The sequence below is a fragment of the Metopolophium dirhodum genome, chromosome 2 (genome assembly GCF_019925205.1).
Source record: "Metopolophium dirhodum isolate CAU chromosome 2, ASM1992520v1, whole genome shotgun sequence".
Classification (NCBI taxonomy): Eukaryota; Metazoa; Arthropoda; class Insecta; order Hemiptera; family Aphididae; genus Metopolophium; species Metopolophium dirhodum.
Window position 1 is genome coordinate 28,024,255 of NC_083561.1, and position 16,771 is coordinate 28,041,025.

Sequence of the window (16,771 nt, forward strand, 5' to 3'; positions counted from 1 at the left end):
CTAATACCTATTACCCAATATAATATTCTATAAACCTATATAATATACATGCACGTGAATGAGTAAAAAATGTTGCCCTATAGGCTATAATTATATTACATACTGACCAATAATTATATTAGGTTAGATTTTTTCGTACGTAAACGTGGTCGTGGTGTAATTAATTTGTTATTATTATAATTTAGTAATATTAGAAAAATAAAAATTCGTAAATATACTGCCATCATCAGGCGGATAGGCTTATATTTTTTTACCGGGAAGTAATTTGAATAAGGGCCCCCAAAAAATAAGATGCGAGTGAAATTTCAATTTGATATAACAATACTGTCGCCGCCGCGACAATACTTATAATACAATACAATAAGCGCCAATAATACATCCCGCCGCCGACCGGCACACACACACACATCTATATTATTACCATTTTATTATTATTTACCTTGTTTAATTTTGTATTAATTACGTAAGAATTATATTATAATAATATGTAGATTAGGCGTATCGACGCGATAGCGACCGCCGCCGCCGGATCGCCGGTCCGCGAAATAACACGGCCGCCCAAAATTATTAGTACTGTTCGCAGAGCCAAAGGCGACCGTCACGAGTCGAATTTATTGTTATTTACGTGCGCTAATCGCCAAAACGTTGCGTTTCTTTTTTTTATATTATTGTTTTAATTGTAGGCGCGGATCTCCACAATTTATTATTGCAGTTAATTGTAAGGCACAAGTTGCCATTTCATAATATTATTATATTTGTAAGGCGCTAATCGCCAACGTTTTATTTTGTTTTTGGTTGGGCGCGAATCGCCGGCCTTATTATTGTTAATTATTGTTACGACGCATTGTCTGTGTCATGTGTCAGTATATTATGTTATTATAACCATAGGATAAGTAGCAGCTGGCCAGCAGCACACCGTCGTACCTGTGAGTTTTATATATCTTATTATTATATTATTATATATATAATTATATATTGTATTATGTTGATACCGTTATTATAAACCAATACTTGCCTATATTTATTTTTACGACTATTTTTTTATCTGAAAAAAGAAGACTTCCTACAGCCCGCATCGATCTCTGATTTTATATTTTATTTCAAATAATTGTATTAAACGCTTTTTATCTTGTACTTTCTTAGACATATTATAAAGTTTGAGAATAAAATATTGAAAAACAGAGATCGATGCAGTCTGTAGAATATTTCCATCTAGCAATTAAAAAAAAAAAATTATGAAATTTGGTTTATTCTACAAGATGGTATCGTTATTCCCGCAGAGTGTATTTTTGAGGACAAAATGGCATCGGCACCGGGTGCCTTAAATGTTTACGGGTTGAATAGAGTAGCGGAGTTATGGACAACATTTTGCTGGATACCCCTGCAAATATCGGCTGATACGGCTGTACCACTATACACCCTATACTCCGCTCATCTAAACTTTACATATGCTTATACATTATAAATTAATAATTATAACTATAAATAAAGTTATAATTGTCCAAATTTAAACTTTATAGATTTAAATACTCCGATTAATACTCCGCTTCGGAATATGAAATTAAAAAAGTATGGTGTCATACAAAAAAAATTAAAAACTTAAAAATTATAACGATAAAAAATATCATGGTCTTTCAGAAAATATGTCGTTTTAAACTGACATAAAATTATGCAAAAAAAATATTTTCAAAAAAGTTGTAACTTTTTGAAATAATGAGTGCAGACTCATGGATAACACTATAAATGGATATACTGTATGATATACTGATATACTGTATACTTTGTATGGGGCTTATATACTTGGAAACTAAAGAACCAATTGGCACCAAGTTTTGTACACATATTCCTTGAATCTCGGGGAGTGTTCTCTGTTTCGTTTTTCAAACACTGTTAGTTACTAATTACTACATGGTGGCTTACAAGCTCACGCATGCATTTAGTTTTGGCTCAAGAAAATTGAAACATTTTTAATTTATACAAAAGATTGTCATTGCTTACAGAAATAAAATTTAAAAAAAATTGTAATAGACTAGCTGATCCGCCATTCGTTGCTATGGGTATTTTTTAATTAAAAGAAAATAATATTTAATTAATTGTTTGTTATTCAAATATCCAACACAAGGCAATAACCACATGTTTATAGATTATAGACCCAAAAACTACTCGATAAATGTTAACAAAATGTTCAGAGATGGTTCTTAGAGCCTTATAGGTACCTACAGGCTTGGTTCAAGGGGTAGGTGACATAGGCCCACGCCTAGGGCGGCACTTAAGCTGCACTTTAGTAAGAGGGCGGCATTTTCAAAATACTAATAATATTCTATTGTTAAGGGTGGCAAAATTTGATTTTGCCTAGTTCACTATTTTCGTTTAAGCCGGTCCTGGGAACTTATCAGAAAAGTTTAAAGAGTAGGTTAGGTTAAAAAAATATTTAACGTTAAAAAATATACCAAGTGCAGCTATATGCAATCCGCCACTGGCCCATCTCGGTCGAATTAGTTCACAAAGCAGAGGTACACCGAATCTTTATTAAATACATATATAGATACAATAAATAGTTAACCTATCCTATCCTAACCTATCCTAATATCAACAATCGTAATTAATTTTCTCAATAGAAACAATCGTAATTAATTTTCTCAATACAAACAATCGTAACTTTATATACACTAACTATACGGACAATAAATCACGCTGATAATATAGCACCGTATTTTATGTTTATTCATTATTTCTCCGGTCAAAGTCGGGTTATTGTTTATACAGCTAGTATTTAAAATTTAAATACAATAACCAATGCTATAATATAATAATTAGAAAGTTAAGAAAACATTAATGATCTGATTATTATTATATCTACCGTTTTTTGTCCGCCGTAATTATCTAAAAATTATTATTTTTTTTTAACGGTTACTTTTACAGTTTTACACATACATTGGTAGGTTAAATTTCCAATATTTTAAAAGTGTCATATATTATAAACAATGGTGTTCATAATTTAGTATAATAATATGCATTCTTAACGTCTCACCTGATGAAGTGATATATTAGTTTTAATAGAAGATATTTATCAGAATATTATTCCATTCAAATAATGTTCATGGATAATTTTGAGATTTATCAAAATAACGTTTAGACGTAGGAAATCTTATAAGTGAAAATATGAATTTTTTCATTGTTGTTATCCTAGATAATTTAAATTTACATAAATTGATAGTAAATATTGATTCGGCATTTTAAACCTATATAAAACAAAATTGTACGTTAAATGAAAAAGAAAATCACAGATTTAAATAAATTTACAATAATTATATTATATTATTCATTATTATTATAATTGGAAAAAATTTCAAAACATTTCAGTTTTTTAAGTTTTAGGAAGTTTTTCTATACGTTATAGAACTGTTTGCCTATTCCAAGATTATAATAACATTTATCACTATACCAATTTACATTTCACATACATTCACTTTAAAATTTAAATTCGTATTACCTATAATTAAATTTAGAATAATATGGTAGCATAGAAAGTTAGCCATGGCTAATATTTATTTAAAGAAAAATAATAATTATTCAAATTAACGTGTTCATAATGTTGAATAATTATTTCTACCACAGGGCTACAAGACTATACGACTTACCGTATACTATATAATCATAACGATATTGTGTAGTATCACATAAACGTATAAAAACCTTGAGTAGGTGCCTATAAATAACTATGGAATAAATATAATATGCATAACATCGAATTTCAGTTTGATGGGAAAAATGCGATAAAAAATCAAATCCTATAATAAGATGAAATACATTTAGGCTTTTTATTCTTCAAGTTCATATATTCTGATATACCGAATTAGTTACAATAATCATGATTAAAAATTGTTATATTATAGTATAATTAACATCGGTTGTTTAATAACATAATATTATTTTGCTAATAGTTTTATCAGTGAAACGCGTACAGTAGTTTTCACACTGATGTTTGCATTGATAGTAAAGCCATAATATAAACCTATAATAAAATAAAACTATTCCAAAAACTTTATGTAATCTATGTATTGAAAATTCATTATGAGGTTAATTTAAAAGTAGTTTTTTATTGTTTGTATTCATATCTAAAAACTACGAAAAAAAGGAAAAATGAATGTATTTGAAGCCTATAGGTACCTATTCCAGCGAAACCTTGATTATTTTTTGTAGCCAAATGATTGATCATTGCTATCGAATAAATATAATATTATAATTATACAAACGATTTTTTCACCGAAATGAACAAATATAGCGATCAAGAATGCCCACCACTAATTCTCTGACATATCTTTCCCGTATAAGGCAATTACTTTTTATGGCAATGAAAAATTATCATTAAACAATAATCGCTTAACATAATATTATAATATTTTTAATTGTTAAATTATTGCTGTAATTTTAGTAGGAACTTTGTGAGTTAAACTCATTAGTTTACACATTATATAACGTGCAAAAACGTTCTTTCGTGTAGCCAGTTGAACAATAATAATAAATAATAAACAAATAACTTCGTTTATGGATAATTACTTAGTATTAATAATATTATACACTAATTTACTTCTACGTGTGTGACGTGTATGAGTGTAATGTTAAATGTTTTAAATATTTTGAAATGTTAATTGTCAATCAATAATTAACGTTTTATAGACAAACCTATACTACAATGTATGTTATAATATTTCGAAACAAAATTAATTTTAGTAATATAATGTGTCTATATAATATTTATTATATTTTTATATCTATATAATAATATATATTATATTTTATTTTATTTTTTTTTATTGATCGTGAAGCCCGGCCACTATGGCTATTAGCTGTTTTTTTTTTTTTTGTTTGTAGGGGAGGAACTATAGGTTAGTAAACACGTGTGTTTTTGGTTTGGCAGATTTTTTAGCGGGCGCCCGAGGCTATCTGCCATGCCCGGGTGGAGGATGGTGGCACTTCTCTTCGGACACCGTGACTTTCCCGAAGAAAAATGCCGCCCGTGAACCGAGGTTTGAACCAGTGTCGGTGTGCGCCACAACCGAAGCCTTAGTCCGCTCGGCCACTCCGTCCCCCCTGTATTATATTATGTCCCATGTAGACTATACTTCTATATTGTTATATAAACATTGAATACGTTGTACATTATATTATGTACTTATTATTCAATAATAGCGCCTCGTGTACTCACTTATGTGTCATTTCAAAAATAATAATCTACTGTTTTGGTGGTTAATATTTACTTTTCTAGTTATGTAACGTTAACGACTCAATGAGATGGAACATTAAGTATCGTGACTGTATGCAATTTGATTTCTAAATAATTCACTCTCACATTAACTCCTCAGAACTTTAGCTGTTTATGTTAATAATCCTGTACACATTATAATTTGACACTTGCGTTACCCCAAATACTGACCAATGACCATCATACCGAATTATAACATACATAATAGTACTTTATAGGCATGTGGTATGTATAGGTACATACTCGCGGTTATATCAATAATTACGAATATAAAAGATGATGACCATGACATGCAGATCTTCATCCATAGTATTGAACTAATTATGTTACTAAATCTCTAATGATCGTAATGACACACAAAACGATAAAAAAATACAAATGCATATAATATTATTCTCTTTTACTTTTACTATTTAATTTCCATTAGATCATTGATATAAATCGGAGTACGGTCTGAATCAATATAGGTAAGTAAATAAAATTATACCGGGTTAGTGTTATCTGAAATAATGAGTGTCTTGCGTTAAATGGATCGTCTCGTATATTGAATTAGGTTAGTAAATCTTGACGGTAGTGAATTATTGTTAAGTACAAAAATATTCGTGTTTTATAATAGTATTCAAATATTGGTTTCTCCTAACAATTCGGGGACGAAACGTGACTTTAAATACGTTTTGTTATAAACATAAACGTGTAACCTATTACAGGCTTGTGTATAGCGCCTTGACGTCTAACTACACAACTTGCACTCGAGTAGTTGTATATCACAGACCAGCCAATGTTAAGGAACGGAACGATGGAAACACATGGGAATATCAATAGTTACCTGTCTACCCATTGATTTTGTAACATATACAGATAAGCCATGGACATCATATTGATAATATTGGAAGGTGTTGGTACTTAGCCTGGGCCCCCACACGAGTTCTCTCGGTGCGGCCCATTATTCATATACATACTAATTTATTTTAAATATTATTATTATATAATTATTTTATGTATAATTGTTATACTATTTTATAGGAATTAAACACAAGACCAGATAACGCCGAAAACGGCGAAAACATATGGCAAGTGAATATGTGATGTAACACGGAAACCGGCATCCGGTACCGCGAAGGTCAACGAATGTACGAAGCTGCGGAAGCTATAATGAGACGTGTCATTTGTGAGTTTGTGACGGACATTAGCGATACACGCGAGATATAACGATAAAACGATGCGCCGACTTATGGCGATTTTGGTGACGAGACACAATGTCGTTTGAAATCGATCATCGGTATTCAGTAATGATCATTACTTTTTATCCTCCCCCAAGGCATCCCTGTGATATACCTACATAATAGCTATATAACTTATAATTCAAATTTTAATTTTATTTCCAAAGAAATATAACTTCCCAAGCACGCCCGGAAAACCGTCGTCTGTCGAACTTTAGTACATAGTGTACAGTGATGAAAGAACTGTAATATCACGCGTCTCTTAATACGTTTAAAACTATTCAAAATATTTAGTTCATTAAAGAATTATTCAAAGGGTACCAGATTTTCAATGTTTAAAAAATTTGGCTAGAGTTAAAATCATAAAAAAAAAATTGAAGAGAGGTGTTAGCGCCCGCAGGCAAATCGATTTTAGAAAACAAAAAAAAAATTTAGAAAAAAATTTAGAAAAAACTATTCAAAATATTTAGTTCATTAAAGAATTCTTCAAAGGGTACCAGATTGACAATGTTTAAACAATTTGGCTAGAGTTAAAAACATAAAAAAAAAATTGAAGGTAGGTTTTGGCGCCCGCAGGCAAATAGATATTACTGTATGAATACTCATTACAAAGTACAAACTAAAATGCCCAGAATCTTAAACTGAAAAAACTATTCAAAATATTTAGTTCATTAAAGAATTATTCAAAGGGTACCAGATTTTCAATATTTAAAAAATTTGGCTAGAGTAAAAATCATAAAAAAAATATTGAAGGGAGGTGTTGACGCCCGCAGGCAAATCGATTTTAGAAAACAAAAATGAAATTTGGAAAAAAATTTATTTACAGTAGAAACACACATAACGAAGTTCAAACTAAAATGTCCCGAAACTTAAACAGAAAAAACTATTTAAAATATTTAGTTCATTAATGAATGATTATTTATGGGGCACCAAGTTATCAATTTTCAAGTAAATACAAAATATTCAACTAGAGTTACAGTACTAAAAAAAAAATTGAAGGGAGGTGTTGGCGCCCGCAGGCAAATCGATTTTAGAAAACAAAAAAAAAATTTGGAAAAAAATTTAGAAAAAACTATTCAAAATATTTAGTTCATTAAAGAATGATTATTCATGGGGCACCAAGTTATCAATTTTCAAGTCAATACAAAATATTCAACTAGAGTTACAGTACTAAAAAAAAAAAAAATTGAAGGGAGGTGTTGGCGCCCACAGGCAAATCGATTTTAGAAAACAAAAAAAAAATTTGGAAAAAACTATTCAAAATATTTAGTTCATTAAAGAATGATTATTCATGGGGCACCAAGTTATCAATTTTCAAGTCAATACAAAATATTCAAATAGAGTTACAGTACTAAAAAAAAAAAAATTGAAGGGAGGTGTTGTCGCCCGCAGGCAAAACGATTTTAGAAAACGAAAAAAAATTTGGAAAAAAATTTAGAAAAAACTATTCAAAATATTAAGTTCATTAAAGAATGATTATTCATGGGGCACCAAGTTATCAATTTTCAAGTCAATACAAAATAATCAACTAGAGTTACAGTACTAAAAAAAAAATTGAAGGGAGGTGTTGGCACCTGCAGGCAAATGCATTTTAGGAAACCAAAAAAAAATTTTAAAAAAATTTAACTAAGAATACACATTACAAAGTACAAACTAAAATGGCCAGAATCTTAAACAGAAAAACTATTCAAAATATTTAGTTCATTAAAGAATGATTATTCATAGGGCACCAAGTTATCAATTTTCAAGTTAATACAAAATATTCAACTAGAGTTACATTACTAAAAAAAAAAAATTGAAGGGAGGGGTTGGCGCCCGCAGGCAAATAGATTTTAGAAAACAAAAAAAAAATTTGGAAAAAAATTTAGAAAAAACTATTCAAAATAGTAGGTTCATTAAAGAATGATTATTCATGGGGCACCAAGTTATCAATTCTCAAGTCAATACAAAATATTTATAACTAGAGTTACAGTACTAAAAAAAAAAAATTGAAGGGAGGGGTTGGCGCCCGCAGGCAAATAGATTTTAGAAAACAAAAAAAAAATTTGGAAAAAAATTTACAGTAGAAACACACATTACGAAGTTCAAACTAAATTGTCCTAACCAAATCTTAAACAGAAAAAACTATTCAAAAGATTTAGTTCATTAAAGAATTCTTCAAAGGGTACCAGATTGACAATGTTTAAAAAATTTGGCTAGAGTTAAAATCATAAAAAAAAAATTGAAGGGAGGTGTTAGCGCCCGCAGGCAAATCGATTTTAGAAAACAAAAATGAAATTTGGAAAAAAATGTATTTACAGTAGAAACACACATAACGAAGTTCAAACTAAAATGTCCCGAAACTTAAACAGAAAAAACTATTTAAAATATTTAGTTCATTAATGAATGATTATTTATGGGGCACCAAGTTATCAATTTTCAAGTAAATACAAAATATTCAACTAGAGTTACAGTACTAAAAAAAAAATTGAAGGGAGGTGTTGGCGCCCGCAGGCAAATCGATTTTAGAAAACAAAAAAAAAATTTGGAAAAAAATTTAGAAAAAACTATTCAAAATATTTTGTTCATTAAAGAATGATTATTCATGGGGCACCAAGTTATCAATTTTCAAGTCAATACAAAATATTCAACTAGAGTTACAGTACTAAAAAAAAAAAAATTGAAGGGAGGTGTTGGCGCCCGCAGACAAAACGATTTTAGAAAACAAAAAAAAAAATTTTAAAAAAAATTTAGAAAAAACTATTCAAAATATTTAGTTCATTAAAGAATGATTATATATGGGGCACCAAGTTATCAATTTTCAAGTCAATACAAAATATTCAACTAGAGTTACAGTACTAAAAAAAAAATTGAAGGGAGGTGTTGGCGCCTACAGGCAAATTGATTTTAGAAAACGAAAATGAAATTTGGAAAAAAATTTATTTACAGTAGAAACACACATAACGAAGTTCAAACTAAAATGTCCCGAAACTTAAACAGAAAAAACTATTCAAAATATTTAGTTCATTAATGAATGATTATTTATGGGGCACCAAGTTATAAATTTTCAAGTAAATACAAATTATTCAACAAGAGTAACAGTACTAAAAAAAAAATTGAAGGGAGGTGTTGGCGCCCGCAGGCAAATCGATTTTAGAAAACAAAAAAAAAATTTGGAAAAAAATTTAGAAAAAACTATTCAAAAGATTTAGTTCATTAAAGAATTCTTCAAAGGGTACCAGATTGACAATGTTTAAAAAATTTGGCTAGAGTTAAAATCATAAAAAAAAAATTGAAGGGAGGTGTTAGCGCCCGCAGGCAAATCGATTTTAGAAAACAAAAATGAAATTTGGAAAAAAATGTATTTACAGTAGAAACACACATAACGAAGTTCAAACTAAAATGTCCTGAAACTTAAACAGAAAAAACTATTTAAAATATTTAGTTCATTAATGAATGATTATTTATGGGGCACCAAGTTATCAATTTTCAAGTAAATACAAAATATTCAACTAGAGTTACAGTACTAAAAAAAAAATTGAAGGGAGGTGTTGGCGCCCGCAGGCAAATCGATTTTAGAAAACAAAAAAAAATTTGGAAAAAAATTTAGAAAAAACTATTCAAAAGATTTAGTTCATTAAAGAATTCTTCAAAGGGTACCAGATTGACAATGTTTAAAAAATTTGGCTAGAGTTAAAATCATAAAAAAAAAATTGAAGGGAGGTGTTGGCGCCCGCAGGCAAATCGATTTTAGAAAACAAAAAAAAAATTTGCAAAAAAATTTAGAAAAAACTATTCCAAATATTAGGTTCATTAAAGAATGATTATTCATGGGGCACCAAGTTATCAATTCTCAAGTCAATACAAAATATTTAACTAGAGTTACAGTACTAAAAAAAAAAAATTGAAGGGAGGTGTTGGCGCCCGCAGGCAAATCAATTCTAGAAAACAGAAAAAAAAATTGGAAAAAATTTGACTGTAGGAACACGCTTTAGGAGTACACGGGTACTCAGCGTACTCCCAGGTATAGCCGGTTAATCTTGAAAAATATTTATACAAAAAAATCTACTAGAGTTCAATGAATTGAAAAAAAAATTGTTTGAGAAATCTGTGTGAAATAACACTAAACAAAAGAATACGCTGGAAGCTAAATACTGCAATACGTATTAACTACAATCCAAAAACTAGGTATTGTTTACATTATAATAATACGAACAGTTATTATGATCAGAGGTGTATCACCGTAATATATGTATTAGAAAATGTATAAAAACGAATGTAATTTATAAAGGATGCAAAAAAATTAATTCAGAAAAAGGTCCTGCACGGACTCTATTATGTGATTGTAATTTATGAAGGACACAAAATAATGTTTAATTTAAAATAATATTGTGTTTGGCTGGCCTGTTTTAGTCTTTGTAAATATGTGCGGAAAAAAATTAGATATAGTACAATGTAAAAAAATGTGGAAAGAAAACCCTGAGAATTCTTTGACAGTAGGATAATAAAACACAAAACTATATATTAAATTAAAACTATTGATTTTATACATTTTCTATTTACAAAAGTTCATAAGTATTGAAAACCTTATAAAATCCTAAAAAAATTATATTTTGTTATATTTTAAAATACATTTTATAATTTGTTGTGTTAAAAAAATCATTATTTAATGTTGGCTGTATTTAAGTTTTTAATAACTATACTGGTACAACTCTAGCTGACAGTCATTAAGACCGTGTTAAAAACTATAATAATTAGTTAACGTCTAATTTACTATCCTATCCTAACCTAACCTAACATAACCAAATTAATAATATTTAAATATTTTCTTTCATTGTTATGTTTACAATATCGAATACCTTTATAGTTAGTAGGAAAAGATCATCGCAAAGCTCTCGACTAGTGATTGTAGTCGTCTATCATCACCATAGCTTCAACTAATCTTAGGTTTACCAAACTAGCTTCTTATGACTAATTACATTAGGACACTTTGAATAAAAAGTTCCTGAGTTGCAGGTTGCCGAACTTATAAGTGATTGATTATCAAGTTGATCCTTAGATTGTTGACACCTTAGTTCCCCTCGAAGACCACTGGTAAGACTATTATGTCCTATCCATTATGTTATATCTATATTATCTATGATGGAGCCATACCCAGCTCACTCGTGTAAACAATTTGAAGCACATAAAAGCGATTAACGCGTCTCTATTAATGATAATTTGAAATCCCAGACCTGTCCCCCATACTCTGATATTAAGAGCCCAGCCCACCTTCATATTCTCTATGCAAAAAGTAAATTTAAGACAAATTTGTAAATCAATGCACAGTCTCTCTATTGTACTAATATTTGTGATTTCATTAATTTTCAGTATTTTGTATAATTAGATTGGGAAAACATAAGACAATATCATTTACAAGACTGTGACTAACACAATCATACTTTGATAAAAGTATATGATATAAGTACCTTCTATATTTGAATTCTTCGTTTTTTTCCCGGTACTTTATTGGTGGACGGCACTTTAACAACGGTCCCTCGATCTACTAAGGCAACCTTGAGGCATTTCCTTTTAGGAAATTAATTAAATTCTCAAACATAACTCTTAATTCAAGAGTTTGTAACTAATATAATATATGTTATGATATTTATGGACGACACTTGCACCATGGCCCCTCGATATAGTAATGTGGCGACCCGGCACATCTCTTTTAGATAAATGATTAAATACTTAATCAAGTCTTCCAATTTACTAAACTATGTTTTGTAGATAATTTGAAGAAAAATTTAAAATTGAAGAGAGACTGTGTGAATTAACAAAATTTGTGGTATGAAATGTTTATTTGAACACCTGTTATAATGTATTATATTGAACTTAAGTTAATTTTTTATAATGTACTATAGTAAACATTTGAACGTTTATTACAATATACGTATATTATACATAGATTTTTCAAGTATGATTTTTTTAGTTTTTTTTTTTGATAGTTACCTACTTACTACAATTTATTTTATTACAGTTGGCTTTTATGATTTGTTTGAACTATTAGTACGTATTTTTTTGGGGAGATCCCTATTATTACAACACCGTTACCAATATGCGTTTTTTTCTGGTTAGTTAATATAATTGCATGTTTTCATGATTTCTTCGTATTTATGCTTATTTTCTTAAAATGTTTTTATATTTTTGGTTCATCCGTTACCTACCTACCAAGTGTTTAAATAAAGAATTTTTTTTGTAAACCAATTTGAATTATTATTTATTAATTTAAAAAAATTTTAATAAAAACGTTTTCATTCAGTATTTTTTTGAATATTTTATTATTTTTAATATTTTTGAATATTTCAGTGCATATATTTGCCTGTTTTTAGTGCATACATGCAGGCAAATATTTAACACTTAAGAGGATGTCAGATTTTTAGCGCACCATTTATTTCTCTCTCCGACCCACGCACAATCATTTTAGTGTTTTCTTAATCGTACATTTGGTATGCTACGCGTGGGTCAAAGATGGAAAACAAATAGTGCGCTGACATCCCCACCAGCAACACGAGTGAGCTGGGTATGGCTCCATCATAGATAATAGAGATATGGATAGGACATAATATCAGCGGTCTTCGTCCTTCGAGGGGAACAATTGAGGCCAAATAAAGTATACTCATATCGAGTATCGACTATCAATATAAAGGAGCCTCAATTGCCTTCCCCTCCGGGAACGCGGCCTCAAATGTATTTAACATAGGCGTGGACTATCCATGGTGTCAACAATTAGAGGATCAACTTGATAATCAAACACTTAAGTTCGGCAACCTCAGGATCTTTTTATTCAAAGTGTCCTAATGAGTCATAAGAAGGTTAGTTAGGTAAACCTATGGTTAGTTGCAAGCTAGTGGTCTTTGCAATTCAAGATCTTATCCTACGTATTCGGCATTGTTAACATAACTATAGTTATATTCTACCTTTACACTTTTTCTTCCCCCGTCTCTCACAGCTATATACAGGTTCAGCCACTCTCATTCCACACCTCCATATGATCGGTATTCTGTCTATCCATCTCTTCTTCAGTCTTCTCGCCCCTCATTTCCCACCTAAATTAACTAACTTCTATAGCCACTCTCACTATCTCTTATCATACAGTGACCGAACCACCTAAACCTATTCTCTCTTGTTTTCACTACAATATGTACACTCCCTACACTACCCTTAATTAATTAATTTCTTATTCTATCCTCTTTTGTACCTTAACACCTTACTTATTATTCTCGTATCTGCTACCCTCACTCCACTTACCTACCCTAACCTTACATTTATTTTTCATCTTTCCCTTTCATACACCAAACATTCTGAAATCCTGTTGACCCATTTCCTTATCTTTGCCATATTACACACTACCTAATTCCTATTCACCCAGTCTCTAGTTACCTACAAGTCATCGTACTTGATTATCGGTGAAAATATTTAAATATCATTGAGCGAATTCCCTACTCGAAAGAATTGCTTAAAAAAATATCATACCTCACCAATTTTCTAATTTTGAATACGACTTTATTGATAGCCCGAATAGTGTTATACCGGTATAGTTACAATACAAATATTGAAAATTTTCGGGCAATACATCCCCTGATCAATTAACTATAATAAAAAAAACCTACTGAGAAATAAGAAAATACATACCCCGTGACGGAATCGAAATCTGCTACGAAACTTAGTCTTCAAAACACTGAAACGTTCACACATTTCAATCTGCTTATGATATATTATTCCCAGTTTGAAAATGTTCACTGACGAATACCATTTCTGAAATAACACGCATCTTATGCAGTAAAATGTTCTACAATATTCTAATGACCTAGTTACAGTCTACAGATATTATATAAACCTACCAATAAATACCTAATATTAATTTGTATTACACAGAGTTTGTATGTTTAAATGTTGTATTCAAAGATTTATTAGTTTTATTTTTATACCTAACAAAAATTACATTTATTCACAGGTCAGTTATCAACTAGAACTCGACTACGAGTAAGACAGCGTTTGGATTGTTCGGACTGGCGTATAATTTATTATTATTATACATTGCGCCTTTGGTAGGCAGTAGTAAACGTATATGCTTCTACGTTACTTAGTTAACAGATTTTCCGCGACAATAAATATTTAATTCAAGTCTAAGAAGTAAATGTAAGACCAAAATAATATAAAAACAAACTTATGCATAAACATCGACTCTTCCAGTGAACCTAGCTGTACTGCAGCACACGCTGTCGTCGAAGAAACAGCTATCTTCATCCGTCTACATCTCGCTCCATCTCCATCTCTTTCTACATCTCGCTAATTGAAACTTATCTAGTATACAATACTAGTACCTTTATGATCTGTGATATATTCTGGTGTTCGATGAAAAAGATTGAAATAAGATAAAAATACATATTTTTTTGGTTTTGAATATGAAAGCTGTAAGATGATCGATATGAATTTTGTGAGAAATCTAGAGGTACTAGAAAACTGAGACGAGTGTGTTGAATGAAATAAATTAAAAAATTGATTAACACAACAATCGGTTAAAAATTAATTTAATTCAAATAATGAGATAACCTTATTAGATCATTTAAATTGTCCAGAACAAGCCCCCAGTTGTTGGTCGCATGCCAATTTTAACCATATACTAGACCACAAGTTTATAGACATTCTATAATGTATTCTCCTGCCGGTGACACTGTTGGGGAAAATATATTTTTTTAGTAATTAAATTACGATACGAATTATAAATTACGTAGGTACTTGTCCAATACTCGACTACCAGAATTAAAATTAAAGAATGTGATATACCTAGGTAACCTATCGATTGATTCTAAAACAGAAACTTAACCTAGGCACAAATAATATCACAATATCAAATAGGTAGTGAAATGTGAAAATTTGAAGAAAATTTCCTATAGGTATATCCCGTAAAACCTTCAAAATAAAACGTACGTTTGAGGTGTTATCTTAAACCCCAAATATTTAATGCCCGTATCCCGTATGCATAGAAAATGTATGTTTCACATTTAACGAAAACTAAAACTATCGTGACGGAACTGAATTACGAAGAACGTATAAAACAAAAATAATCGTCACCAAGTGATAGGTATAATCTGCTATAGTGCTATGTACTTACAAATCATATTAAATAACATTAATCATTATGTATTTTCTTATTTTGTTAGGTAGGTATAAAAACCTACCTTCCTACTTATAAAAGCAATACCTAATCATTGATTTAAAATTTTAAAAATTATTCTACTATAACAATAAATTAACAGTTGTAGGCAAAGTATTATAATTTAAGGTATTTTTCATAATATCCTAATTTTTGTACACCTATAACAACTGGATTTTAAAGACTACTCTACGTCTAGCGGGTATATAAGTTTGTCTGACAATCAATATTTACATTAGGTCTACCGCTTCAACAGAGTAGGAGGACAAAACTTACGTAATTATTTATTCTTCCGGCGAAACGCGTTCCCTTCGAGTGTATAATATTGTCTAGTGTCAGAGCTGTGCATCTCCGCCAAGGAAAATGCAGCGCGCGTCTTCATATCTCCGATCCAAAAGTTCAGTCTGGAAGTATTGAGATTAATGACATTTATAAAAATAGGCACCTAGTTTAATAACCAGAATGGAACGAAATATGTGAGTACGTATTGGAATCGCTGTTCGTCTCAGACGATTGTCATTTGCCATAGATTATTTATAATTATAACCTCACCGTTCTAATCATAGAAAATATATATATGGTCCTAACCGATGGATGATGGATATTTTTACATTATCTTCAAAAAAACATTTATTTGTTTCTACTAGACGCAAATGCGGTAAATTGAATTCAAATTTATAATATAGATAACGGTTTTTTTACTTGGTAACCATTTATTTATTACTTGGTTTATAAACAAATTCTAATTGATATAAAATAGTAATTATATAAAAATAGTTTTATTGATCCCAATATTTAAAAATAATGTTTCAAATAAAATAATAAAAAAAAATTAAGAAATACCTATTAATTAATATGTATTACCTAAATAACAAAATAACTAAATAAATTCGTGTTTTTTTTAAACATTTTCACGTCCCCCCCCCCCATTACGAAATTGTGTCACTCCTCCTTAGAGTGGTGCGCCCCTTAGGTTAAGAGCCATTGAAATAGTGCATGTTAAAAAATCAGCCATATCCTCCCCCCCCACCCCTTGACAAAATCATTTGACTCATTTAGCTACTTTATGAATTAAGAACGACACATTGAACGTACAAAACTGTACCT